Source organism: Typopeltis vanoorti, chromosome 5, assembly GCF_054136105.1.
Source record: "Typopeltis vanoorti isolate ZY-2024b chromosome 5, IOZ_Tvanoo_1.0, whole genome shotgun sequence".
Classification (NCBI taxonomy): Eukaryota; Metazoa; Arthropoda; class Arachnida; order Uropygi; family Thelyphonidae; genus Typopeltis; species Typopeltis vanoorti.
The window spans coordinates 149,857,083-149,882,589 of record NC_143553.1 but is presented as its reverse complement, the minus strand read 5'-3'; the positions used below and the strand labels follow the sequence as shown (position 1 = coordinate 149,882,589).

Below are 25,507 nucleotides of genomic sequence, written 5' to 3'. Positions count from 1 at the left end.
GCGTCACAAAGATGGAAGTGGACAAATGCGATTGCTTTCTGTATAAAAGTAGGTCAAGAGATATGCCTCAGACGTAGATAATATTTTACTTCTGTTGTTAGCGCAGTAATAGAACTGTTAGGTTATGTATAATACTGCATTCTTGATAATACTCTTAACTAAGTGAAATAAGAGGATTTTCTCAAGAAAAGTTCAGAAAATTCTATTTTATTTTAAGTACACCCGTCAAGTTTTACGATACGAATTCTTATAGTTTGAACACTGGTAAACCTATGAATTTCTAGTTGTACTGAACTCGCAAGTTGCATTATTTTAGAATGCGTTTATTAAGATAGAATGAAAGCCAAATTGTGTGCTTACTATTGCTGTATGATCATGAATAGGAATATTTCCACTCATTAACTTTTATCAGCAAATGTTTTTTCTTTTTTGTTGTGTGTGTGTATTTTTTTATGAATTCAGCTAAAAGCTAAATTCATAACAAAAACCTGTTCATCACCTTCGATTGTAGTTGTATTTTAAATGAACTTTTCTGAATATTTTTTGGGATATTCGATCGATCGATTTTTCGAGTTAGTCAATCTTTAACGCAGGAGGATAGTTCTCCCGCTTTCGGAAAATCGCACATTGAATCCTACCACTTAGAGAAATGAACCGCACTACTCATGCTATTTCAAACAGTAATACCAGGGACTAGATATATGTAAGAAATGGCGGAATTTTATGAATCCGTAAATCTACGAATAATCGCTAGAGCTAAATTATCGAAGGACTACTAAGGACTGGGACCGACTTCCTGCCTATTTCCAAAAATTAGGTCTAAAATAATTCTTTCTACTCCCTTTGAGGTATTGAAAAGGCATGAGATTTATAATAAGAGTAAGAATGGTAAGATATGTATTAAACATAGAGAACTACTCCAAATGATAGAACGATACGTGACATTACTTCAGCCGTGCAACTTTCCAAGTAGTTCTGAAGATAATATTACTTGCAAGATAACATTATTTTTTAAAATCCAATATTGTCCGTCCCTTATTATCTGCCAGGAGAAATTTATAGACCATTTTCAGGGAGGGTTAAATTTTCAGTCTCACGATGGAATAATTATGTGTTTTTCCTAGTAAAAGAAACAACAATAGAGAGTATATATGATCTATAATAACCTAACTGGCTTCTCTTCTTAGCCGTCTTGGCTGTTACTCTAAATAACTCATCCATCTACTCTATAATAAAGCATGACGCTACCAAGAACTGAGTCTGGAAGAGTCTTAGGAAAGTGACCAGAACCCTGGGTGTAAAGAATTTCAACACGACTTCTCCCATCAGCAAGGACATTACCGGTGTAATCCAACGGGTTTTATAGCTTGATTTAACTTCCATTCCCATCACAATAAGAATTTGGCAATGTGAGTTCAACTTATTAACAAATATGAATAAAGGGAAAAATATTTTTCTATAAAAGGAGTCAAGACAGTGCAACGACTGTTAAAATCTTCTGTTTGCATGCTCAAAGGAAGTTTAATTGGATTCGGTATAATGTTTTGTTGTATCTAACTCAGCGCATACTTAATCGAAAAGCAAACTATGCATATTATGTATAACTAAGCATTTCCGTATTTGAATCAGAGCACCTATGACGTTGTTGTAAGTACCGTTTCGTTCAACAGAAAGATTTGTGTGGTATTAACCATGTTACCTTTTTCAGAGTAATTGAGTACTGTCTGACAAACGGACCCAATTGTTGCTTCTATCACAGTTAGTTGCATATTTTGCAACATCAATCAATACTTCCCAAGAAGACATCGCTGTTTGCTAACTTTTGTCTAGACATCATCCGATGTCGTGTCTAGACAGAGATAAATATGTTCTTTCGGATCTTCTATGTGGCAATACGGAAACGTAACTGAGGTGGAAGGTTTTAGTTAAATCGCTTGAGTAACATTCACGTATCTCAGAGAAAAGCAGCAGAAGATTGAGTGCATTTAAACGCAAGAAATGGATCGCAATAAATACCTGGGCTTTTGCATGTATCCCTTTCATCGCCAGCTCTTTTGTAGAATCTTTGTTCATTCATCAGGTGGTTTGCAACACCATCTATTGTTGAAACTCACCCAAGCAACACTTTACAAGCGTATCAAAGTCACTTTAGCTACTTATACATCTTGCATTTCCATTCAACACGTAGATTTAACCCCCCCCCTCAGACAATTTTCGTTCTTTCGACTGTCCTGTGATTCTATCAAGATTAATACTACAGGACTGCTGACTCGGTCTGTGTATATTGCTTTAACTAACGGTCCTGTGTGGCGTTACTTACTTTATCATTCCCAAATGGCATCAACGGGATGGGAGATGGCGCCAAGGGGAATCCATAAAAGTCTGAAGCAAACACGTGAGGCAATGGAGAGGGGGGGGGAAGAAGAGTGGGAAAGTAAATGTGGTATTGACCGTGAGCTTTTTTTAGGCGAGCAATAGCCTTAAGTATCCCCAAAAGAGACTTCTGTAATTTCTGAATGCACTGACTTTCCCGCTCCCCAGCCCCTTAAGGAGAATTTCGCCAGGCATTAAGTAAACAAACTTGGGTCTGATTTACTGGAAAGATTATTTATAGTGTGGGATGTGAAAGACGCTAAGCGAGCAGTCAAAACATTTACTTTGCAGTAAAACTCTCTATGCTTGTCTGCTCCCTCAAATCCCACGTGGGCGTTACCACATTTAAGAGTTTCTTGAATCAATAGGATAAATATGCTTCAGGCAGTCTTTGATTCTTACTCCCTCTGTATCCCCATGGTAATAGTTTACGCAATTCACATCCTTTAATTAACTAGTGGAATAAGTGTACTAATTCAGCAGTTCTTTGACGCTTTCTACAAGCCATTAAAATACTCATTATAACCATTTCACTTTGTATTTCAAAGTAAGATCGCTTAATCGATCATCTGCCTCTATTCTTAAGTTCAAACTTAACGATCAGGTTCGTATATCTGAATGTATAATTATTAGTTTTCTTTGAGTTCTTTCCTAAGGCTTGGTTGTTCACCTGAGTATCACTTCAGTGTAAGTTGCATTTATCGAATATTTTCTTTTCGTTAATAGAAACAATGTGAGAAGAAAACACTATGTTAATACGGGAATTTTTTTTCTGACATTTAGTTTTATGTTGCACTGTATTATATGTGGACAAACTAAAATGAAATAATAAAAGAAAACAAAAATTAGTCAAGTATAAAAAATCAATATCTCATACAGAAACAGCGACATGACGGTGTACTGGCCGTTTCGTGAGAGAGAGAAAAAAAAAAAAAAAAACGTCGTCAGGTGATGATTAGCGCAAAACTGGCTTCATATCTGACGACGTTTTTCTTTTAAACGGCCAGCACACCGTCATGTCGCTGGTCCTGTATACTTTTCACTATTTTTTTATTCCTTTTATTCTTTCAGTCTTTCCAAGTTTTAGGTTTCGTAATTTTAAATTTCAAATCTAATACTACATTCTATTCGTTATCTTCTACGTTTCATTTTGTCTATTTAATGTACGTATTTCAATTCACATAACTGAGTTTCATTCTACACTTTCTCATATTGTGCGTTTTGACTCATCAAATTGAGCTTCTAATATCTTGTTATCCTACCTTCTGAAACTGCATTACCAAGTTGTCTTTTAATTAACCCTAATATAATCTAAATTTTATATTAAAACGTATTTCACATTAAATGTAAATTTTTCTCTGGATGTTAAACTGGTTAATTGCAACATTTATTATGTGATTGAGTGTTTTTTAGTCTTATATCCGATAGAAATTACTTATTGTGCATTATACGTTATAAAATCCAAACTCGGAAAAAAAAGATTTTAAAATAAATAATTAAAATGATAAATGATTGTTTTAAATTTAAAAAAAACACCTAATTATTAAATATTCCTTAGTACACCATATATTATAAATAATAAAATATTTATTATAATAGCTTACTAATACGTTGTTACTTCTGATAAAAATTTATGATTTTTTTTTGTGTTGAAACCGAGGGAATTAGAGATGAATAGACCAAGAGTCCTTTTTATGACTTCCAGGGTAACGGATAGCAATGCTGTAGCCAAGGAAGTTTTAACTGAGGTTCGGCCATTGCCGTTATCCAGCCATAACTAGAGCTTTTATCTCAATAACACCCCATCCACACAGATTTTCTTCAATCAGATGAAGGGATAAAGAGTCAAGGACTCAGTCCATCTCCCCGACCTTTTTAGGATTGTTATATTTGAATAAATAAATCGCATTTTTTTTGTTTTGTTTTCACCGTGTTTTTCAAGCAATTTTATGCACATGTGCAACTTGAGAATCGATTTATTGTTCAAATGTTTTTTTTTTTTTTTTATAATTCATTGGTTTCTCGTAAACATGCTAAGTGAAAAACGCATTCAAGCATTACACCTCTTGTCCATCAAACAATTTTAGTATGCTTGATGGACAAGTTTATACGTCTGCAATTGGCCCAATAGTCTGAATTCGAATTCCGCTGTAGTATGAATGCTTGTAATCTTCGGTGGAAGATATTTTCATTACCAGTTATAAGGTCACCGTCCCTGCTAATTGGAAGACCAAATTGGATTAGGGAAAAAAATACTGTGCTTGTATGTAGGGAGTATCAGGAAGACATTTAACACTCTCACAGCAATTGGACTGATACGCGAATGTTGCGTATCTTATGGCTAAATGTAGCTCCATAAAACTTATGGCATGTCAAGCTCTTCCGGGGTGGTTCTCTGAAATAGAGGTGACCAAACTTTCTGATGAAAGGGCAGCATTTACGTCCTTCATATGAGACTTCGTGGTCTATATTTCATTCTGGACGTTTCAAGCAACGTTTTTACAATAATTAAAATTAAAAAATCAATATCGTATGTAATGCAGAAACTTGGAATATATTACTAAATGGTTTGTATTTTATTTGAATATATTTTCATGATTTTAAATAAAAGAAAAATCCTGGGATGAGTTAAATTAAAATACATATAACGATTATGTAATTTGGTAGTGTATGAGTAGGTAAGGGAAAAAAAGAAAGTCAGCAATTATAATTAAGGGATTTTTGAGGAACACGATAAATGTCCTCTTTCGTTCTCTTCGGGATCCAAAGCAACGGTGTTTTCCTTCAATTTGGGGTGGGAGTGAAGAGTCTGGAAGTAACTATTATCACGTCCGAGTCTTGAGATTCAACTTTTGTTGCTGCGATCAATAGAAACAGAAATGGCCCACAATGAAAAACGTATTTAAAAATCGACTTATTATTCTAAACCTACTCGGGAGAATTTTCATTTATTTCTTAGCCAACGGTATTCGATCGGGTTAACTTGAAAGAATGTGTTTCACTGCCAAAATATTTCCTTGACACACCTCCTGTTCAAGGAGAAAACTCGATATACCTTCGCGGGAATATGTTTAGAATCAAGAGAACTTGACCCACTTTTTTTTTTTTTTTTTTTTTTACTTCCGGAAGATATATTCACGAAAAGGTGTCGCTCCTTACATTTAAAAGGTAACGATGCCAATTTTAAGTTAATGTTACGGTGAGATAGGACCAAAAGATTTATTGAAAGTGTCAAAATCTAAGTACTTTTCAAATGAAAAGAGAATAGACTTGAAGAAATAGAACTAGGGATTGATTTCTCGAAAATGCGTACCGTATAAATAACTAGCGGGGAATTAATTACACTTCTTAAGCAACCACAAAGCGCCCTTCACAGTCTCATACGTTAGAATCCGACAATGCTAAAAGTCTCTAAGAGCTCTTACTTTAAATAGCTTACTCCCTCCACAGTGTTGTCATATGCATTATGCTTAGCTAAGCACCATTTTCTCTCTCTCTCTATCGGCATTACACGTCTCTCAGAACGTTCTTTTGCCGCGCGTGCCGTTAATCCTGGCGGGAAATACATTCGATCTACTGTAGTGTGACGTACGTAGCTTCGTATTTTCTATTGGCATTCCAATTTGACATCTAGCGCCAAACAGAGTTTCGTCGACTTTACACGATCCCCCCCCCCTTCTCCTAGAAAGCAAAAGGAGAGAAAATTTGTCTATAAATCAACGAAGGAAAAACCCATAAGTGGAAGCTCGTAATCTTGTTTAAATTCCACGTGTCGCTTTTGCTAGAAACTTTCTCATGAGTGAAGAATGTCAGACACGCCCGATGAGAATCGTACATCTTATGGCGTTTCCATAGCAACAAGGACGTAAAGTTCCTGGAATGTGTTAAAAGATGGTTATTTGAAAATATATTGGGGAGGAGAACACAAGCAAAATATTCTTTTTGTTTCTTTTATGAAATTGATATAAAAAGGTCTTTAGTGGGAGAACCCGTGGGGTTATTCCATTACTTGGATTCAAGTTGCCATGACATTTGATTTGGCTCCTAACTCGGCATGTTTGAGTCAAAACGCAAGTCAAGTCTTATCCTTTGGATCTTACTTTATATATCGATATGCTTCCTATAGCAGAATTTTTTTTTTTTTTTTTTTGGAATATACGCGAATTTTCCCTTCGTGAATAATGAGAAAATAAAGAAAAAAAAACATTTTTTTTAATGTTAGCTATCACATACTTTCTTTACTACAAATAGTTGTATACAGTTTATAAAAGAGATTTTGTAAAGGTTGAGATAAAATATGGGGTATTAAGCCACAGAACAAACATGAATGTCCCAAGATAATCCGCACTTGGAGTCTTGGAAAGTGAAGTCGATAAAATATTTCGTGACCAGCAAATAAATGACACTTTTAAGGAACTTGGTATTCTTAGAAAGAAATCGAAGTACTTTTCTAATTCGTTCTGGAAGGCTTTCACTAAATTTTCAGGAATTCGTGGCTTCTAGAATTTTTAAAAATAAACAGCTACAGAATTTGAACTCAAATTTATAAGAGAAATACCAAACAGTGTTCAAATGTTCATTTTTTTGTTAACTGTTGTGGTACGATGGACTGATTGCACATATGGTTCCGTTCCCTTTGTCGGATCGGCAAAGAAATTGTTGGATTAAAGGTGATAATTCAGCACTTGTCTCGCTCAATGTGGAATATTGGTAGTAGGTTAAAAAAAACTTTCCCTGTTCGTTTCGGATTTTTTGGTATGTTTGTCCGGACATAACTGTTTATTATAGTCTACTAGATAGCAGGCTAGCAGATTTATGATATTATTAAGCCTTTGGTTCGCCCATTTTGGCTTCTTATAGTGAGTTTTAAAAACCTTACCTGTTCAGTATGGCTTTGGGACATTTGTGTTTTGCAGAGTCATGCTCATTGTAGTCTGTCGCTTGGCGAATTAATGGGTTAAGATGGAACCATGATGAAGTCTAATATCTGCTTGAGTGTAATTTGGACTACCCTGCTTCTCTAGGCTCACCGCAAAAGCTTGAACTTGGTCTACATCACGGTAAACCAGATTACATTCATCAGGACTGAAGTTTTGCCTCCCTTGATTTGATAGTTTTTAAGCGCATATTGAACTTCCTTCGTGGCGTTTGTCGTTGTTCTTGGGCCATAATTCCATGGTATTGGCTCCTGGCTCTATTCGTTTCACGAATACGATTTTTAATCCCTTCCGGAAGTTAGTTGGAGATTGCGCGAAGCAAATCCGCCATAGCAACTGTTAATGCAGTTATCTGCTTTTCCAAGCTCCCAACTGAGTCATGGTTTTCCTTTGAGTTGATGCTTGGAACTGTGCCAATAGATTCCTGTAGAGAGGTCGTTAGTTGTGTCCAATTGATCTGGGGGACTGATCTGGGATGTTTTCGTATTGTAGTTCTATTAGAGTAAAACTGAGGTAAGAACTGAGGTTGTCCATCGCACTTTTTCGGTATTGGTAAACGAAATCTGGAGTATCAATATTTCAAGGACATCAAGTAATCCTGGAGGTCTTTATAATCACGATGTTCCTGTCAACAGAGAAGTCTTTGAGGGCTTTACGTTTTTGGCTTGTAGTTCTGGTATTCTCGGGTGTGTACTTAGCGTTCAGGTATCCTGCTACTGACACTATTTCGTTTGTGTCCATTTTGGATGAGTTAATTAAGTACGCTTCCAGTAACTGACTGTTTGGAAGGTTATAGAGGAAGTATATTTTCAAGTGACCCGCATTTCTGGTTTGGAGGTCATACCCCATAATTTCTATGTTGGTAGCTGTAGGATTCACAATTTCATTGTGTTCTATATCGTGCTCTATCGTTGAGTTTGTCATTTTCGGTATACAGAACATAGTTCCTGAGCATTAGATTGTCAGAGGTGAGTTTCGTTTGAATTACTTTCCCCACTGTAGCGTGTATTATGAGCAATTTGTTTCTAGATCGTTGGCGTTCCAGAGCATAATTCTTTCTACGCTTGTCAATTACCGACTAGTGCATGAAGGATTTGTTGTGTATGTCTTACAAACTTATTCGTGAAGTTCTGGCTGGAGGTTTGCTTTGCCGAACACGATTAATATCTCGTTCAAAGTAGTTACAATTGCGGCTTTGGTTGGACTTTGCTGAACTAGGACTTTTTTTTTGCTGGTTTTTGAGCTGCTAAGGATGGATGGCACCCTCTGTGGTTGGTGGGATATGGCACATCGCAGATGGCGCATTTAGTTGGCTCCGTTTTTGATTTTTTGCTGGAAGCCGTTACTTGGTTTTCTCCACATTTAACGCAGCGGTAATCGCCCTTACAGAAGGGTTACGAGCGGGTGAATTTTTGACAACGGCATTGTCCGATTGATGCGTTTCGTCATATGGTTCTAGTTTTATAGCCACGTCACAGACGGTTTTTATGTCGTATATCTCTCGATATCGTTTTCCGATTTTCACTAGGAAAAGAAGCATTGGCTGTTGATCTTTTAGGAGCACGCGGCTAATTTAATAGGGTTTAGTCCGCAAATTTGGAGGTCTCTTTGGACTTCCTCGGTGGTTATAGATTCTGCTATACCGTACATTACCACCTTGATTATTTTTTTCACTTTTTAAAGTGAAAGAAAAGAGAAACAGTAAATCTGGCAACTAACAGTACTAATTTCCATAGAAGTCTTGAACCCAGTCAAAATCATAACGAATCCATGGATCTCACTGCATCACCTAAGATTGCTAAGGGCGATAGATCAAGTGATCTTCTAACTTCTAACTTCTATGGCTGGATGGACATCAATCCCTTGGATTTTTATCCCGTAATCGGTATTTTTTTGAATGTTTAAAGAAAGAAATTTTTGAGCACCTTGCTCGTCCTAATTAGGGCTGTGTAGAATTATTTCAATCTGTGATCAGAGCCACCTTTGGGCGTTTGTGTTTCCATCTATCTTTTTCATCGTAATCTGATGATTCACGAATGAGTTGGTTGGGATGGAGTGATGCCTGAGCAAAGTACTTGGTTGCTATCTGGAGGAGAAACGTAGGTATGTCTGGAAGGTTTCCGTCTTGGAGGAGGACAGTGTTCCTTACAAACCAAGGGGCATCGAAGATCATTCGGAGGCATTTGGTTTGGATTATTTGTAATTTTTTGATGTTGCTAGGGGAGATGTGGCTCCACGCTGGTGATCCGTAAGTTAGTATGGGTGTGATGATTGCTTTGTATATTCTTAATTTGTTTTCTGGACTGACTTTGCTTCTACAGTTGAGTAGAGGGTAGAGTTGAGATATTGCTGAGTTTGCTTTGTTGCAGGCATGAGAGATGTGGGAGTTGAAGCTGAGATAGTTATCTAGTTTGATTCCCAGGTATTTTACTTCTTTTTGCCATGGGATATCAGTATTGAACATCGTCACTGCTCCATGATGGTCTGCTTTCTGACTTGTAAATAGTATGGCCGTGCTTTTGTCTGCATTGACATCAATTCTCCATTTCCGAAACCATTTTTCAAGATTCTTTGCTGCGTTTTGTAGTCTTTGTGTGGCTAAGTATGGTCTGAGCGATCTGGTCAGTATCGCCATGTCATCTGCATAGAAAGCCATGGTGGTTGATGCTGTGCTTGGGACGTCTGAGATAAAAATGTTGAAGAGTAACGGCGATAATAGAGAGCCTTGTGGGACACCTGCTGTGATACTTCTTGTAGTGGATCTGAGCCTACGGAGTTTCATCTGAAATTTTCGGTCTTTCATATTATCTATGATTCTGGTTATCTATGATATCTATGATATCAGGTTATCAGAATCTATGATTTGGATGAGGTGTAGTGAGTATTTTGCAGTTATTAGTTTGTGGATTGGTTAGAATCTAGATACCTTTGTGCCACACTTTATCGAAGGCTTTCGCCACATCCAGGAAGATTGCACCTGTATGTTGTTTCCAATTAAATCCGTTAGTTATGTATTCTATAAGTCTGTGGATTTGTTGAGTTGTGCAGTGACCAGTTCGAAAACCAAATTGTTCTTTTGGAATTAAGTCTAGATTGTCCGTTTCGTTTTGTCGGCTTTTTAGTATTACTTTTTCAATATTTTCCCAAGCCCTGACAAGAGGTTGATAGGTCTGTAATTTCGGGGGAACTGAGGTGCTTTCCCCGGTTTGTGGATGAGGATTATATCTGCCTGCTTCCAGCGAGTGGGGAAGTAGTTGAGTCTTAGCATCGCATTGATGATAGCCACTAGATGCATTATTGTTTTGTGAGGGAGTGCGTTTATAATTTTGTTTGAAATCTGAGCAGGACCTGGTGCTTCTCTGTTATTGAGGTTCTTGATGATTTGGTATATTTCATTTGCGTGGTATAGCTTGTGTTGTCACGGGTGGAGGAACGATGAAGTGCATAGCGTACTTGCCTGTGGATTTTTTCAATGAAGCGCAAGTCCACATGAGTGTAGTTTGGTTGAAATTGCAGCTCCAGGGTGTCTGCAAAAGCTTCTGCTTTTTCATCATCTCGGAAGACTATACCTCTTTCTCCATGGATTGGTTGTATGTTGGGGTGATCACTACGAAGGGCTTTAGTCATTTTCCATAATGAGTTATCTACAGTGTTTAAGGAGCTTAGTTTCCTCTCCCATAGTTGACTCTTATGGTCTTTGATTGCATATCGGACTAGGTTTGTTGCCATGTTAAGCTCTTGTTTATCCTGGGGTGATAGTGTTGCATGGTATCGACGTCTAATGCTGTTTATGTTGCGGATAAGATTTAGAATCTCTTCTGGTAGCAGGTTAGTTTGAGCTGGAGCAGTAACGGTAGAGGCTGTTGCAAGGCCAGTTTGGATTGTGCTTTCCAGTTTATTGATCGCTGTGTCTACTTCTTTGGGTGAGGAGGTGGTTGGGACAGGGCCTGTGATGTTGCATTGAGTTTCTTGAGATTTGTGTAGGATTGTCCGGAGATGGGTTCTGCTTCTCCGCCTAGGCTAAGCAGAACTGGATTGTGGTCGGAGCTAAGATCATTAATAACCTGTAACTGGAATTGGTGTGGGGTGTCCCTGAAAATGGCTATATCCAGCACGTCAGGTTTGCCCAGTGGTCCGTAGTGTGTTGGTTCAAAGGGACCTGCTATGATGATGTTTCTTGTCATAGCGAATTTGTGTAGGCTCTTCCCATTATTATTGGTGTTTCTACTGTTCCACACAGGATGTTTTGCGTTTAGGTCTCCCGCCACTATTGTTGCTTCGTTTGTGTTAAGGAGCTGGGAGAGGTCTGAGGCTAGAAGTGGTTTGCCTGGAGGGTTGTAGACTGAATATAGTTTTAGACTACCTGTGTTGTTGGTATGTATTTCAATTCCAGTTTCTTCCAGCTTTGTGGTTGCTGATTTCTTGATCTCATTGTATCTTATGCTTTTTTGAACAAATATAGCCGTTCCTCCCCCTCTGGCATTGAGTCTATCTGTCCTACGCAGTGTGTAGTTCGTTATTTTAGGGTTGTCGCAAGGCCGAAGATGCGTCTCGTTGACTAAAAGGATGTCTATCTTATATCTTTCAGCAAATTCTTTTAGTTCTAAGAGGTTGTTGTTTAGCCCGTTAGCATTCCAATAAGCAATATGTATTGAGTTAGCTATGGTGACCGTGTTATCCATTAATCATGGAGAAGATGACTTGTGTGTTTTTGAGGAATTTATTGGTGTCTGCCTGATTGGGATTTGTTTTGCTAAAGGCCGTTAACATCTCTCCTAGAGTAGCTGCGGCGATTTGGTTGCAAGATGCCGGTTTGTTACTAGTAGAGACCGCAGATGAGTATGATTTCTTGGGAGTAACAGCCCGCGTTCTGATTTCTGGTGTAATTCGCTTCTGATTGGGCAGCGGTAGTGCCTCTCTAGCCTTATGCAGGTTGGATGGATGGATTGAACATCCCTTGTAGTTGGCTGGGTGTGGGCTGCCACAGTTCGCACACTTAGCAGGCGTGGTTCGTGGTTTGACGCAAGTGTGTGAGGGATGGTTGTCACCCCACTTGTAATCCGCTTTACATAGCTTTTGTGCATCCCCATACTTTTGGCAGCGATGGCATTAACCAGCTGAAGCCTTTTTTCTGAGAGGTTCGGTCTTGATGACTAAGCTGCAGACTATTTTAAGGTCGTAAATTTCTCTATGGTCTTTACTGATCTCAACCAAGACCAGAGGCATGGGGCGCTTGTCTGCTCGGCACATGCGCGATATCTTAATTGGCTCTAGGCCTTGTGATCTGAGGTCAGTAGCTATTTCTTCAGCTGGTATGGTTTCAGCCAGACCTCTGATGACCACTTTTAGATTTTTTTTCACTCTTAAGCTCAAATGTGTGATATGGAACTTTCAGTTCAACCATAAGTCTGGTGAGCTGGTGATAGTCCGAAGTTCTTTCTGGTTGAATCCGGATTCCTTCATCTGTACTCTTGACTGATGTAAATTTGATGTTTGCGTTCTTCATCGTCTCTGTAATTAAAGACCATTTTTCTTTTGTTCTTAAAATTACTGGTGGAATCCTCTCTTTGGGTTGTGCCCTGGAGTCGATCTCTATTCTTTCATTAGGTTGTGCTGTTAAGTCCATTGGAGTTGTTCTTTCCAAGGGTTGAGGTATTATTTCAGGTTCTGCAGCTGGCGACCCCTTCTTGCGCTTCTTTCTGCTGACAACCTGATAGTTTGTAGAGTTATCAGGTTGTCAAGATAACACCAGTGAGATTATTATCTTGAGAAGTGCAGGGGAGAGGGTCAGGGGACTGATAGTCCTCTGTTTCAACCTCTTCTATTTGGTGGATTGCTACCTTTCCTGGCCATTTGCTTTGCAGCAGGCATCCTACATGTTTAAAGATTACCAATTGCTGCTTGAAGTCGAGCTCGTCATATGGAAAGTCCATAATTTGGCCTAAGAGAAAATAGCAGTTGCTCGGGTTTCCCGAGTAGTTTGAGTGATCCTGTAGACTTTGAGAGCCCAATAGCTAATCCCATAGCCAGCTTAGAGTAAGCGTCTACCAGCAAAAAGTTAGTTTATTATAGGTGTCTGTTCTAAAAACAGGGGAAAAGGAGTTTCGAGAACTTACAGTTGCAGAGACCTACCTCCCTAAAATACCATTAATCCACCACTGGTCCTCATTGCGGGTGGGGCCTGCCGGCTATTAGACCTCTGCATATTTCATACAGAGGGGAAGATAGTAGGTCTCGAATTGTTTTAGTTCCAGTGCATTGCGAGCTCCCCGAAAAACCTTATATAAAATTCAACTGGGCAGAGTCTAAAGGAATACGTCCGATCACAATGACCGCCGCGCAATATTCGAGATAGATTAAGTGACGAGACAGATCTAGATCAAGTGATGCGATCAAGATTTTTTTTTTTTTTTTTTACTGCAACGGATTATACTTATCAGTTGGTGTGGGAAGGAAATCAGTGAATATGTTTTGTGTCCGCTCTGGGGTACTTTACAGAATTTATAAAAATAGGGATATGTATATGATTAAAGATTATATGTGATACATATGTATGATATGAGTGACAAAATCGCTAAATTAAACAAATACAATAAAAATGTTTCAAAAAGGTAACAAAATTTAGTTTATCTTGATCTGATAATCAAACTTCTTATCCTTATAAGGACTGACTTAAAGGGGCGAAGCAAGAATGCTTTTCATCTTCCCCGTTATCTGTAGAGGACGGTGTAGAGATAAGGTGTTATTGAGCTATTAAAGCTCTGATCATGGCAAGAGGGTAATTGCAATAGCCGAGCCTCAGTTAGAACTTCATTGGCTACAGCATTGTCATCCATTACCCTCCAAGGGTATTGTTAGATTGAATGAATCAATCTCCTCTCGAAGGCTATTCCTAATCAAACTTCACCTTAAAATACATAAAATTATAGTAATAATAAAAACAATAAATATTGGTGTAGGAAGGAAATAGATGCAAATTTGTGTTTATTCTAAGTTTATTGCATTAAAATTCTTTATAAAAGTAGGTATATGAATTATAAATTATTTCTAATAAACATTTTTAAGAAATAAATGTAAAATAAAAAGTTTTTCATGAACTTATCCTCTACAGATTGTGGTGACAAAAGTCATATAGATAATATTATTAGATATTTGTGTTATAATACATTATTATTATAGACAATTATAATATATATAATTCGAAACGTCATTATAAATAATTGTATTAGAAATTTATAGTTGAATTATATATATTATATATTTTGTATATAATGCAATATATTTTGTATTATGTACAATATAATCCAAAAAGGTTGCTCAGGGCTAAATGACCTCTCATACTCTTTGGGGAATAAAAAGTGTATCGAATTTATTTCATTTCATAATAAAGTTATTATTTGAGATATTGTTACAGAGAATTTTATTATTCTATATACAAAAAACCTGTATTATCAATACTAAAATATTTATCAGTTCATTATACTTCTAGCTTTTTTAGCTAGATTTATAGGATAAAGTTCAGTTAACATGTTAATTATAAGCTTACTTTTAATTAAAACACTCTTATAATTAACATGCTAACTACACTTTTATTCTATAAATGGAACAACACATAATTGCTTCTCAGTAATAACAGAAGAAAATCTTTTCTAAGCTAATGTTTCCCCTTTTTTAACCCAAACTTTAACCTCCCATTTGCCTTGCCACTCAAACGTAAGTCATTGCCAAAACAGCTGGCAATGGTTCAAACTTTTAACGTGACTTGGAACCTTAGATTAGGGAAATACTAAGTCAATATGGAACTGTCTTCTCCTTAAATACCAACTGATTATCGAACATGTTCTGCCATTTGTTCGAGACAGAACGTTCGTTATCATTTTACAAGTGTCAATGAACATCGTGCGGTGAAATCAGACAAACAAAATCTTTTAATAATTTAAAAAAAGAGTTCTAGTTCTTCCAAATTCAAGGTGTAAGAAATATGTCAGTAATGTTCCAAGTCATAATGTTCCTAGTCACTGATCCTAGTCATAATGTACTTATTTTTAAATCACCAAAACCATCATATTCCTTGTATCTTATTACTTTCATCAACTTAGACATTTTCAAATGTCTTCATACGTATTAAATCTGAGCGACTTACGGGAGGTTTCTCATTACTATTCTGCAACAAAACTGCATAAACTTTCGTAAGAGGGTACATTTTCCGGCTCAGCTAGGATTTTGTGTCTATTTATAACAGCAGAGTGGTTCACTTTTGGAGATAACAAGCTCCACTGTTGATCATCGAAAACGTCCTCATAGTTCAGGATCTAATAAATTCCTTCTGTAACCTTTGGTCCACTTAAAGTGCTGGTATTCAGTTGACTAAACACTGAATAGCAATCATCCAGATTCTTGATAAATTGGACTTTATATGCAACCAAAACATAACATGATGTACGGAATGGGTTTCTAATAATAACTCCACAGTGTATTATCAATAGTATTCATATTGTTTCTTTGATAGTAATAGCTATTTTTCAAAAATGGTTTTGAATTCATCGCAATATAACCTAAACTATTGCCACAATAGCGAACCAAAGTTCGCTATTGTGGTAGTTTTCTTTACTGCTTCTTACTTATTTGAATGGATTCAGCTCAACAACAAATTCTTTCGCTAGCAGTAAAGGCTTCGAGACACGTATGTTGCTAGGTTTAATTGCATACCATTAGTTGCTGGCTTTTTAACGATTACTAAACTTGCGAAACACAATTTGAAGACAAAATGAATGCATATAAATAACTACAAGTGTCTAAACGGGTAACTAGAGGCTGTTCTTTACAAATTAGCTACACAATCCATTATTAAAAAAATTGGACTTTCAAGACATGTCTGATGGATGACGTTTGATAACGTCACCTTGGTAACTAAGAAGAAAAAGGAAAGAGTGTTGCTCAGGGCTGAAGATAAGATTTTTATCAAGATTTATGCGTTGCTGCATCCGCCTAACATTTCTTGTTTTACATGTTAACGATCAAAAAAGAACGATACAACTGAAGACTTAAGCACACTCCATATTACACGTGCCGAACGCAAATTAGCACGTGATACTTCGTTAAAATCAAACTTTACTCCAGTGAAATTCACAATCAGAACATAAAAGTTTGCATTTCAATTCGGTGAAGAGGCAATCAGCATAATTTATCTGAAGAAAGCTGTGAAAAAGCCGTCGAAACGTCTGTTATTTTGACATCATTAAAATGAGTAAAATTCGAAGAAAACTATTGAGTCACTGGACTGAGATTATTCATTATCTATGGATGGGAGAAGGAAATGAAAACACAGCCTTTATTTTCCGAATAAATGACAAAAATTATAACTTTTAATTAAGATGCAAATTAAGTGATTCCGAAATGAGTTCTTAGGTTGACTCATGTGTGGATATTAACGCTCAATGGGCAAGTAACAACTCTGGACTCGAGTGGCTAAGGAACTTTATCTAATTTAAACGTTAATTACAAACATTGTTATTTAACACAGCCATAAGCATCGCGTTGGGGGAAAGTGGGGATTTACGCTCGTATGAAGATGGTAGGAGGTTTTAAATTTAATGGTTTTATGTCAAAAAAAGATAGTAATGAGATTTTGGAAAAGTGCGAATTTGTCTGTAAGGTTTTAGGTAATCAAACGAAGTACTGCTTTATTAGACTAGGAAATTAGCTGATCTACTTTTAATAGACGGTAATAAAGGGTTGGATTATAACTAAATCAATATAATCCACGTTAATTATAAGCCAGCCACGTGAGTCACATAATGAAAGAGACTTGATTGCTCTTAGAGAGAGAGAGAGAGAGAGCATGTTTTAGCAGCCGTTACAATTGACAGTCTGGATGGCCGAATAGAAATGGATAGTATCCGTGCTTTCCTAAAGGGTATGGATGTTTGTTAAAGGCATTGGGCAATAGATGAATTTCACCGCTCGGTGTGACAATAAGCTGCTTATTGGATGCCTGAAGTGGAGTTAAAGTAGAACGGTTTTCAGAGCGATGTTCCAGTTATCCAAATAAATAATTTATTTCAACCAAGTGACTGCTTTTAGTCTTCATCTCTCTCTCTCTCTCTCTCTCACTCTTTCTTTCTCTCTCTCTCTCTCTCTCTCTCTCTCTCTCTTTCTTTCTCTCTCTCTCTCTCTCTCTCTCTCTCTCTATAGATTTGTTAGTTGAATTCTTCTAAGAATGAAAACTTCCTGTAGAAAAACCCTCACAATTCACACAATCATATCGTCAGCTCGCGAAGGAGATGACCAAGTTTTCCTACCCCTAACTAGAGAGTTCTACTCGCAAACTCCAAATAAACCCATTCTCCATCGAATGCCTCGTGTCTTTATCTGCCTTGGTGTTAATTATAAGCCAGCCGATTCTTTTTCTCTCTCAATCTTTCCAGAACAAATAAACCTCATGAATGAGTGTCATGACGCAACAGAAAACAAAATTTCAGGTGAGTCGTTAATGGGACATCCAATGCTAATTAGATTTTTATGGCAATGTTATCTTCGGATCAGTAATTACATGGTGAAATTGGTGTTTAGTAGTTTCTTTTAGAGAATTTTTCTTGAGCATATTTTAACGCAATTTGAGTTGTCTTGCCATTTGGGGGCAGCATTGAATGAGCTTGCGTCGCAATGTTTGCTAATCTCGAGAGAATTTGGTTTGGTTTAAACATCACAAATGATAATAGGTGAATTCAATAGAAATAATTTCATCATTTAAAGGAATAAAACATTGGTTAAAAATGATAAGCATTTCGTAAGTTTCATTTGTTCCGCTAATGGGTTGTTTAATCCTTATAAGGACTGGCTTAAAGGGGCGAATCAAGAATGCTTTTCATCTTCCCCGTTATCTGTAGGGGAAAGTGTAGGGATAAGATGTTATTGAGCTATTAAAGCTCTGATCATGGCAGGAGGGTAACAGCAATAGCCCAGCCTCAGTTAGAACTGCATTGGATACAGCATTGCCATCCATTACCCTCCAAGGGTATTAATCACCGCATCTCACGGTCGATCCTCTTGGGCTATTTAATATCCTTATAAGGACTGGCTTAAAGGGGCGAAGCAAGAATGCTTTTCATCTTCCCCGTTATCTGTAGAGGACAGTGTAGGGATTAGGTGTTATTGAGCAATTAAGGCTCTAATCATGGCAGAAGGGTAACAGCAATAGCCGAGCCTCAGTTAGAACTTCATTAGCTACAGCATTGCCATCCATTACCCTCCAAGGGTATTGGATTGAATGAATTTCAATCACCGCCTTGGGGTATTTAAAATTACGTCTCTGCATATACTTATTATGATTTTATAAATAATGAAAAGGTGTGTTAAGAAAAATGTTTATTATTCTAAAAACTCTAATTTTTATTTTTTAAAATCTGTAAATAAACTAAATAATTATATTTTAGATTGTTTTTTTAAATAAATTTTAACATTTAATTTAGTAAATCTGTCAACACATACAAAGTAAATTGTTGTGGCTGTTTATATTAGTCCCAAATCCATTCCCGAAATCATTTATTTTGTGCCATGCTTTATAAAAGTAGGTCTTCCTTATTTTTCAGTTGCATTCGAAAGTGAAAAAAGTTGGAATTTTAAGCATTCAATATCATACGCCGATTTCGAAAATATACTGATCAAAATGGATCTTAGCTAACCATATTAAAATTGTATAGTCTCTGCAATAATAATAAAAAATCAAATATCGCTTTTAGATGAATCTCCTGCTATCGTATTCCGAACACATTTTCTATAGCCATTACTAGGATAAACAGAAGAAGTCCTGCATCTTAACACTCCGATAGAGATGTGGAAATGGACTATTTTTTCTGTCATCCTAAGTGGCTGAGCTCGTATCGCCGCGCGCGGAGTACATCCTTTAAAACTTTGTTTCACATTTCCTGATTATTTATTTAAAAAAAAAAGGGTTGCGTGGAACCCATTAAATGAAGGTGTAGAATGCAGGCTGATCTATCATTTCTGTAGAAACATAACCAATAAAATGCCGATGTTGAACAGCCATTTTTTAGCATTAGTGTGTCGGTAATATCAGTTGCAAGCCATCACCGATGTTCTAACCAACTTTAAAACATTTTTTTTTCTCTTTCGCTGCAGTTAACGGCAGAAATTCCGCCGACTTTTCGAACGTCTTTCGATGCACGTACTGATCTAATAATACCCCTGGGAAATCTGCAGGCACTCGGAGGCGTATTTGACAATTTATTTCGTCGTTAAGTTTTTCTAGAATGCATAAACGATACTAAAAACACGTGCATTTTTAAATACTCTTTGTAATGAAGAAAATAAGGGATATTCGATTAAAGAATGGAGACAGAACTACGCACGTGTGCAACGTCATTGCCTCCTTCTGATGTCAACCAAAAAAAGGATGAAATAAATATTTATATTTACAGAAACACAACCTAAACTATACGCGTATAACATGTGTCGAAGCAAGATAGAACACTCGTGTACTGGTATTGTATGACGTGATGGTAGACAGGCAGCAGTACATCGATTTTGTGATTTATGGGATAGGCAATATAGTGTCTATTCCTTCGGTCAAGGCCATTTGGATTCCGTCACTTCTTTAGCTCAATGAGTTTGCTCGTCAAAATCCATTGCCCATGGAAAGTTGCCAGGTTTTTGTCACTGTTCGTATGAAATTGAACTTTACTTCATTAAAAGATGGGTGGATCTATAGATAGCTTTTCTTTACTGGGTAGAAGAACCAATTTCTATTCTGGAACAAACGTCCTGGATGGACCAGAAATGATTGGAGATTAGTAATCCAATATACGAATATTTTTACGAAATTCAGTTTTGCATTATTTTAGAGAAATCGTGACCAAATGTAATCTGTATCCCAATGGAATTACGTTCAAGTATTTATTATATAAATAGGGTTTGTTTGACAAATTCCAAAGGATATTAAATTTACTCTTTGTTTAGTTTTCTAATTATCTGCATTTTCCGGAAAAGTTACGATCAGATTATTAAGCAAACGTTTTCGTGTTTAAAATAAATAAATACAAAATGTAATCCTCTGTTTAGAAAGAGAATTACAACTGTAAATTCAATAATATGACTGTATTGCGTCTATTGCGTGCTACTTGTTATATTGCTATGGCAACTTAGACATAAACGGCTGTTGGGGGATAATGTAGCTCATTTCACGCTAAGCTCGAATTTTGTATAATCGCTTGTGTGACTCAAATTTATGAGTCGTTTGTACAATCGTATTTGATAAGGAATCCGCTTCTGAGCCTATAAAAAGAAAAAACTAAAATTGGTTTGCGTTCTCAGGGACCAATAAAACTGTTTAGTGAATATTTAAGCCTGTATTTAAATACATACAACTGCTCATGTGGGTATATAGTGGATGTCACATTAAGAAATGTGGCATCCACTATATACCTTAGCAAAACAATCAATAAAAGTATTATGGCTGAATTAAGATGCTGCAGAAGACATTTTATGAATTAATAAAAATAAATTGGTGTTTTAATAATTGCTAATATACTTGGACTTTTGTGATTATTTTCAGTTTCATTTATTTATTTTAATAAAAAAAATTATACTTACAAGAATTATGTTTAAACATTTTCTAAATAAAAAGGTTAGGGGATCATTAAAATTATTAAGAATCATCATCATCATCATCATCATACGCATTAAGGATTTAGGCCTAGCATGGCCTTCCGGCCTTAGAAGTCATCGTTTAATCTTGAATCGTTTAAGAAGACGTCCTGGTTTTCTTTTTCCTAATGGCTTGTACTTTAAGGCTTGTTTTGGTAATCTTTCTGTTTTCATACTTTGAACGTGTTCCATCCATTTATGTTTATATTTTTTAATTTTTCTATTACTGGTTCTTGGTTTAATTCTTTCATAATATCTTCGTTTCTTTTGTGATCAAATAGGGTATGCTTTGCACTTTTTCTCATAAACTTCATTTCTGCTGTTGTTAATCTTTGTTTGTCTTTTTGTTTTATTGTCCGGATTTCGCTTCCATACATTAAGACTGGTAGGGCTAATGTATTGTATACTTTTAGCCTGGTTTGTTTTTGAACTAGGTTTGGGTTAAATATAGAGAGAATTACACCTGTTAGTTTTAAATGTTTTGCAATTTTTACGTTTATATCTTTTTCATTTTCATATGTGATCATACATCCTAGGTAGTTAAATGAATTCACCTGTTCTAAGATCTTGTTATCTAATACTATTTTAGTTCTTGCATTAAGAATATACTGACTAAATAAAATATTTTAGTAATGCAATTTACAGGTAAATATAACTTACTGAAATTGGTAGATTATACTACAAGCTGAACATCAGGCTTTAGAAGCCACAATCTCAAGAAACAACTCAAATAGTTTATCATGACTTGAGTTGGAATTGCGTTAATTTATTTCTGTATTAATGACCTCATTGAGAAATATAATGATCAATGAATAACGATAGCAAAGTTAGCCCATCATTCTGTATGTCACCAGCTGATTATAATAATAAACTTGATTGTTGAACAAAAGTAAAAGCAACTCGTAAAAAATTTATTAAATAGACTGCTATATATTTATACAAAGGAGACAAAGCTTTATTTAGGCGTATTTTGTGAAACATTTTTTAAAAAAATTAATACATTGGATGCAATTCTGATGCTGAATTTGGAAAATTCTCTAGAATTTTCTTAATACTCGGATCTTGAGTAATGTCTAAAAATTTTAATGATTGTAGTCATTACTCAAGTTTTATGCCGCTATAGTATTTCAACTCGAATACTATTTTGACGCTTATATCCAATGAAAACAAGCAAGAATGAAAGTAGATAAATGTAAACTGAATTGAATTGAAAGGCAGAAATACTTATATTTCTACCTTTCGAGTGTCTTTGTAGCGCAATCACGATAGTTGTAAAAACCCAGATTTAAGACCCATCTACTGAAGGTGGACTTTTCAACTTAAGGTGGAGTTAGCTGGGTCTCACACAGAAAACGTGGATTTATTTCAAAAAATAGGCAAACCGGCAATATCAACCTTTCAGGATGCCAATATATAGTGTGAATTATTCTGAATTAAAGCCTAATCTGGGTTAATTGAAATCGAGATAGCTAAAGCCATATGATAAGTGCATCACGTTTTTTAATTATGTGCGGTGTTCTCTGGCCAATATTTGATTGCTTGTTGGTGGGAGAGAAATCTTCAGTCCTTCCTATAAGAGAACAACGAAGAATCTTAAAATGGCAACTTGCAGAGTTTTTCTCCATCTTTGTGGAGATACTCTTTGACCTAAGACAGGTTGACAGGGTTGGAACTTCCGTCCAGGAAGCTTTCTATCGAAATGACACGTGTCATTCAAAGCGTTTTTATGGAGGCAGGCATGGAAAACAAAATCCCTCACTGTCATCACAATGGAAACCGATTCTTCCAAGTTAGCTCAAGATACACCAAACAAGATATTTTTAAATTGGATCAAACATAAGAGAACTGATAAAACTGAATGTTTCATGAAATTTCTGAAACAACCAGACAGAGATAATTTCAATGTTTCAAATAGTTTAGTAAATAAAAAAGAGGTCACTCTTCACAAAACTGGAATTTTGTAATTTCTTCGGAAAAATTGACCACCCTGTTGAATTTACGCATTGACAGACATAAAAAAGTAGATGGGATCAACTGCTTATCATAAACCACAATTAGGATATATGAAGTCATCTTATTGTCCGTAAAAAGTTCATTGTCCTAAGAATTAAAAAGAAGATGAAATGGGGGTACGACTTGTTATAATGCGTTGAATATTAATTATCAAAGATCTCCGAAATCTTAGCTTTAAAAAAGTTTGCAACTTAAAATTTAATTGTAAACAATTTTACGCTTGTCTGTCTCATTAAATAAAAACTGCATAACGAAAGTTTGCGAAATTAATTTATTGGATAGGTAACAAGTCCATTAATATTTATTACAAATTTAATTAAATTAATATAATCACAAAGTCTATCTTTAGATTTTCTGGTTTTGTTTTTATAGTAATCCATGTTTTTTTTGAAAAAAATAGACATTTATCTTAAAATTATCTTTTTACCGCAGACACACAAAAACGAAACAAAAAATCATTCATTATTATTAATTTGTATTTCTATTATTGCATCTGAGAACCCAAAATACATAACAGATGTGATTTAACAAATTGACAAAACCGAAATCATTGCACAGCAAATATGGACATGAATAAAACATATCCTACCTCGTTTCATGGGAATGAATTAAACCTACTCGGAAAAGGCAAAGAAATTTTACTTCAGGATATAAATACATCGGCGAACGATGGCATTTTCTTGACGCTGAATATAAATGAGAAAGAAAGCAACTGGACTGTTAATTTTTGATTATTGTTGGAGTGTAGAAATAAATTAAAACGAATCTAAATAATTTATCTTGTAAACAGTTCTTTGAACGGTAGGGAAAATTGGTAGATCTGTTGCTATGGAAACGTATTAAAATTGCGTGAATTCCTTAAACATCGTTTGAGTTTGTGGAAGAGCAAGATACTCGTAGTTTGTCAATCGCCAAAAAAAAAGGGGGAAAGTAAGACAGAGATTACATCTCTGTCTTACTTTTATTACAAGAGATTACAAGGTTAATCATATAGTTGCACAGAATCTAACGACACATGTTGCTTCTCTCTACAGGGTGTCCCAAAATTCACGCAAGAAGTAATTTTGATAGAAAACACAGGTTTTTAATTAAAAATTGTAATTTCTTATTGATTCATAAAGTATACAGTATCGGGTTATGCATGGAATAGCATATCGGGTAAATGGCCTCCACGGCTTTGCTGGCACATACGCACTCTTTTGTCGAAATTTTCCATAACCGTTTTGCATAAATGTGGCTGAATTTCGTTGATACAGCGCTCAATTTCCTCTTTCAAGGCGTGGGTGGTCATGGGCTTGTTGGCATAAACCTTAGACTTCAAAAAAAACCCAAAGAAAAAAGTCCAACGGCGTTAAGTCACATGATCTGGGCGGCCAATTCTGATCACCAAAACGGGAAAGACCAGGAAATGACTCATGCAGTAATTGAATTGTTTCTTGGGCTGTATGGCATGTGGCACCGTCTTGTTGAAACCACATGTCGTCCACATCCATATCTTGCAATTCAGGCACAAAAACCTGATTATCATGTCGCGATAGCGAGCACCATTAACTGTTATTGCCTTACCAGCCGCATTTTCGAAGAAGAATGGACCGATGATGCCTCCAGCCCAAAATCCGCACCAAACAGTGACACGTTGTGGATGTATTTGTTTCTCAACAATCACTCGTGGATTTTCTGAACCCCCAAATGCGACAATTTTGTCGATTAACGAAGCCATCAAGATTAAAATGAGCCTCATCGCTGAAGATGATTTTGTTCGAAAAATAAGCATCCACTTGTTGTTGTTCCATAATCCATTCAACGAACTCTCTTCGCTGTGTGTGGTCATTTTTAATAACCCTGAACTGTCAGCTGTCACGCTGTCTTTTTGTTTTCTCGTTGGTACCGCACAAATGGCGCTAAATTTAAATCTTGCGTGAATTTTGGGACACCCTGTATAAGCTCAGTCATTATGGTAAGAGATAGTTCAATACGAAGAATGACACTCGAATAGATGAATCTGGTAAAATTCTGAATATTTAAACTTATCTACATACAAAACTTGTCCCTTGTACACCTGAAAGCAATACCTTTGATTTGATTACATGAAACGGAGGCTGAAACATTAAACCCGATCTCTTAAGTTTATATAATAAGGGGATTAATTCTTTTCAAGTTAGAATAAAGCGAATTTCTTTATCAAATATAATATAAACATATTTCTCTGGTAGAGGACGTGAACTTCAAAAAAAAAAAAAAAAAAACATTATTTCATTTGATTTATTTTTATTCAGTGACTTTTACTGGAGGTAGACTAAGATGCATGTAAAGTTGCGATTTCATTGTTTCTTGAAAAATCTTTCCATTTTATGGCACGTAACAAATCTCAGACAGAGATTTGTTACATGCTATATCATTATTCGCTGAAAGGCTTAGAAAATAACCAGTGTTAGAGAATTTCGATATAAAATATTTAAACTTTTTCGGTGTTTTTACTATCTTTATAATCTGCTACACATCTCGCATATCTTTATACC

At 36.0% G+C, this 25,507-nt stretch overlaps 1 protein-coding gene across 3 annotated transcripts in view; it reads right to left on the bottom strand.

Moving 5' to 3' along the window:
* Positions 1–25,507, bottom strand: part of LOC150106935 (dual specificity tyrosine-phosphorylation-regulated kinase 4-like) — a 285,443-nt gene that overhangs the window by 239,724 nt on the left and 20,212 nt on the right. The window contains exon 1 of one of the 3 annotated variants that reach the window (XM_090393384.1): positions 23,578–23,660. The exons of the other annotated variants lie outside the window; for them this stretch is intronic. The gene's annotated coding sequence lies outside the window, so the exon portion shown is untranslated. Of the gene's footprint in view, positions 1–23,577; positions 23,661–25,507 lie in introns of those variants that run through there. 3 annotated transcript variants of the gene reach the window in all.